Source organism: Mastomys coucha, chromosome X (genome assembly GCF_008632895.1).
Source record: "Mastomys coucha isolate ucsf_1 chromosome X, UCSF_Mcou_1, whole genome shotgun sequence".
NCBI classification, from domain to species: Eukaryota; Metazoa; Chordata; class Mammalia; order Rodentia; family Muridae; genus Mastomys; species Mastomys coucha.
The window spans coordinates 99,742,237-99,747,421 of record NC_045030.1 but is presented as its reverse complement, the minus strand read 5'-3'; positions in this window follow the sequence as shown (position 1 = coordinate 99,747,421).

Here is a 5,185-nt window from a genome sequence, read left to right as displayed (position 1 = left end):
TCCTTTGCAGCCTGGGAGTTCTTGAAGTTACTAGATGTTTTATAAAGCCACACAGAATAGTACATACCAGTTGGAACCCCCTAGGATCCAATCCCAGCTCTGCTCCTTATGAGACAGAGTTGTATGACTCTGTCATACAACTGTTTGGGGAAACAAATTGACCTTGTCAAACCTTCAGGCTTCCTATCTGGCAGATGGAAATAACCATTGTGTCTACCAAAGAGTCTATTTTGATGATTAAATGAACCAAGGTCTGAACTATCCTCAGGGTTTCTCTGTATATCCCTGGCTATCCTGGAACTCACTCTGTATACCAGGCTGGCCTTGAACTCAGAAATCCACCTGCCTCTGCCTCCCAAGTGCTGGGATTAAAGGTGTGCGCTACCACCGCCCAGCCCAATGGCATACGTATTTAACTGCTGGGTGTAAAGATTATGAATGCTGAATGCTTCAAACAGGACCTTAAAGATTTAAGAACACTCTCTGGGACCAGACCCAGCCAGGATTTATATCAGTGTACTCTCTCCTCTTGCTAAATCTGACCTAGGAAAACCATCACAATCCATATCATTCCACCTTACCCCCATCTGGGCTGTCCATCCAGGCCCAGACCCAGTCAAGAAGAGTATTTGCATGCTTTCTCAGAAAGTTTTCTTTGTTCCTTTCCCTAAATGGCCTTTCCTAGCAATCTCACACCACCCTTAAGACCCTATGTCACATCGCTTGCCACTGGATTATAATCATGTATATTCATCTATAATCAGTCTCTCCAATAAATAATCAACACTGAGAAGCTGAACAACTGACCTGCTCACTTCTCCTACCTGACCAGAAATCAGCCAAGTTAGAGCTATCGCAAAACCAGACCCAAACATTAGCTCAACATAAGCAGTCTAGAATCTCAAAAACCATACACAACAAACTAAATAAATCCACAGGCTCAGATTCCCATCACAAACAATATGAAAGACCAAGACAATACGTCCCAGACAAAGACCACCAGTCCTATAGAAATGTTCTCCAGTGGGAATTACCTAAATGAACCTCTAGACACAGAATTCAAAACAACAATTATGAACACAATAGAAGAATTCAAGGAATTTTAAAAAGGACACAAGCAGACACCTGAATACACTTAAAGAACACAGAAATAAACTTCCTGTTGAAGGGCAAAGAAGCACAATGGCTGAATGAAATTACTAAGACAACACTGGGTTTAGAAACAGAATTCAATAAAGAGATAGAAATATTGAAGAAAGCTCAAACTGAAATGAAGATAGAAATGAAAATTTCAAAGACACCATTAGGAACCAGCGAATGGATTAAATAGAAGACAGAATGTCAGGACTTGAAGATAAAGTAGAAGAGTTGGACCACTGTAAGAAAATTATGTCTTTAAAAATGAGAGGAATATGCAGGATCTTTGGAACACCATGAAAGAACAAATCTAATTAAAGGCATAGAAAAAGAATCCCAGGTCAAGGGCATAGATCAGATCTTCAACAGGATCACAGAAGAAAACTTCCCAAACTGAGGAGAGACTTACCTATAAAGACACAAAAAGTACACAAACCACCAAATAGACAGGGCCAGAAAAGAAACTCCCCATGTCCTTTTATAGCAAAAACACTAAATATACAGAACAAAGAAAGGGTATTGAAAGTTGCAAGAGAAAAACCACAAATCACATATAAGGGCAGACCCGCCAGAATAACAGCTGACTTCTCAATGGAAACTTTAGAAGCCAAAAGAAGTTGCTCCAAGTTCTAAAAGACCACAGATGCCAACCCAGACTACTACACAGTAAAAGTAGCTACCATAGTTAAAGTAGAATGAAAAAAAAAACTTTCCATGATTCAAACAGGCTAAAACAATTCACCTACCAAATCAACCCTATAAAGAATACTGGAAGTAATGCTTTGGACTGATGAGATTAATAAGTGCATCCAAGAGGCTACAGAAAGAAACCAAAGGAGCTATAATAACCAAAACCAAAATAGGAATAAGAACATAAACAGCAAGAACGCAACAAAATGGCAGCAATCAACATATACTTTTAAACAGTGACTTTAAATATTAACGGTTTCAACTCTTCTATCAAAAGACACAGGTTAGTTGACTGAATTATGAAAGAAGATACAACTTTTTGCTATTTATTAGAGACACAACTTACCTTCAAGAACAGCTACTACATTAGAGTGTAAAGTTAGTCCTATTCTCTCAAGGACTTTTATCATGAAGGCATGCTGAATTTTGTCAAAGGCCTTTTCTGTATCTATTGAGATGATCATGTGATTTTATCTTTATCTTTAGTTACATGATTTATTACATTATTGGTTTCTATATGTTGAGCCAATCCTGCATCTGTGGGAAAAATATTTGAAGCAAATGGAACCAGGAGATAATCAGGTGTTGCTATCTTAATAACTAATAGAGTAGATTTTAAACCAAAATCAAATAGAAGAGACAAAGAGGAACATTTCATTTTGATCAAGGGAACAATTAACCAGAAAGACATTACAATCTTAAACACATATACACCAAACTCCAGTACACCCAATTCTATGACACAGATTGATCTCAATTTAGTAAAAAATAGGGGATTTCAGTGCTCAACTTTCTTCAATGGACTGGTTATCCAGATAAAAAAATAAACCAAGAAACGTTGGAATTAATTGATCTCGCTCATCAAAGAGACCTAACAATTCTCTATCAAATATTCTATTCAAACACCAAAGAAGATGCACTCTATTTAGCAGCCCATGGAATGTTCTCTAAAATATTGGAACATAAAACAAATATTAAAAGATAGAAAAACTGAATATATCATTGACCACAATGCAATAAAGTTCCAAATCAAGAGCAAAAGAACTTCTGTAAGTTACACACATTTATTGAAATTAAACAACACACTATTGAATGATGAATAGGTCAAAGAAGAAATCAAGAAAGAAAGAAATAGTGGAACTAAATGAAGATACAACACATCAACGCCTCCAGGGCACATTAAAACTATCCCTAAGAGGGAAGTTTGTGGCTCCAAGTTGCTACATTTTAAAAAAATCAGAAAGATGCACTTCAGGAATTTGGAAAAACAAGGACAACTCAAACTAAAATCCTGTAGATTGAAACAAACAATAAAACTCAGGTAGAAATTAATGAAATGGAAACAAGCAAATGAAAGCAAACAAACAAAAACCCAACAATGCCTCCAAGGATCAGTATTAAAAAAGAGAGAGAGACAGAGATGCTTAGCTGAATTTACCAAAAGAAAGAAGAAACCTAAGTTAGCAAAATTAGAGATGAGTTCGAGGAAAACACTGTAACCAACAACAACAACATCCAAAAAATTGTAAGACAAAACCTGAAAAAAAAACTGTATATACTCCATTAAACTGGAAAACCTAACAGAAATGGACTAATTTCTTGACACATCTGAATCACCAAAATTAAACCAGAAGATATAAACAACTTGAAGAGACATATAATAAATAAGGAGACTAAAATAGTAATCGAACATCTTCCAACTAAAAAAGCCCAGGTCTGGATGTATTCACAGCAGAATTCTGCCAGGCTTTCAAAGAAAACCTACAATCAATACTTCCCAAATCATTTAAAAAGAAAAAAAGAACAAAAGGAACACTTCCAAACTCCCCTACAAAGCCAGTATTATTCAAATACCAAAGCCAGGTAAAGACACAACCACAGCAGGAACTCTAAGCCAACATCCCTGGCGCACACATAAGCAAAAATCATTAATAAAATATGTGCAAGCTGAATACAGTCATATATCACAAAGATCATCCACCATGACCAAGTTGGCTCTATTCCACAGATGCAGAGTTGGCTCAACATATAGAAAACAATAATTAATAAATCACATAAGTAAACTTAAAGATAAAGATCACATGATCATCTCAATAGATGCAGAAAAAGCCTTTGACAAAATTCAGAGAGCCTTCATGATAAAAGTCCTTGACAGAATAGGACTGCAGGGAACATACCTCAACACAATAAAGGCTGTATATGAAAAAACACACAAGCAACATCTTCCTAAATAGAATAAAATTCAAAGCAATCCCATTAAAATCAAGACTGTGACAAAGCTGTCTACTCTGTTTATTCTCTTTCAATAAAAGAGGTTCTCTTTCAATAAAAGAGGTTCTCTTTCAATAAAAGGTTTGAAGTTCTAGCTAAGGCAATAAGACAAGAGAAGGAAATTAAAGTAATACAGACTGAAAAAAAAGTCAAATTATTTCTACTTACAAATGACATATTTTAAATGAGAGATTCTAAATATTCTACTAGAAAACTTTTAGAAACTATCAACACTTTCACCAAAATGGCATGATACAAAACAAACTTACAAATCTCAGTAGCCTTTCTAATTACCAATAACAATCCAGCTAAGAAAGAGATCATGGAAGTATTCCAGAACACTACACATGGCAACCTCAACAAACAAGCAAATACCCTAGGAGTAAACTTAACCAAGGACATGAAAGACCTCCACAATAAAAGCTTTACATTTCTGAAGAAATTGAGAAAGACACTAGAAAATGGAAAGACCTCTCATGCTCATGGACTGGTAGACTGAAAATTGTGAAAATGGCCATCTACCAAATGCGATCTACAGATTCACAGTAATCCCAATTCTCGTGACATTCTTTACAGAAATAGAAAAAAAGTACTAAATTTCATATGGGAGCATGAAACACCCAGGTTAGCCACAGGAATCATCAACAAAAATAACAATTCCTGAGGGATTACCATACCAAAATGTGTGCTATGTCACAAAACCATGGTAATAAAGCAACATAGGAGTGGCACAAAAATAGACATGTACTAGAGCAATGAGACAGAATATTTTCAGATGGAGAAAGTTACTAAAACAATATATTCAAAATAATTTTGTAGATTATTGACAATATTATGTTTGATGTCAATACAAAAATAGACTACTCCACTCCTAAAAATATTAGAAAACCTAAAGATAAATGCACATAATTAAAGCCATGTGCTATTTGATGACTAGTCAAAAAAATACACACTGGAGGAAGGACAGCATCTTTAAGAAAAGATGCTGGGAAAATTTAATCTCCACATGTCTAAGAATGCAATTAGACCCAAACTCCTTGTGCTCCTTGCACACACACACACACACACACACACACACACACACACA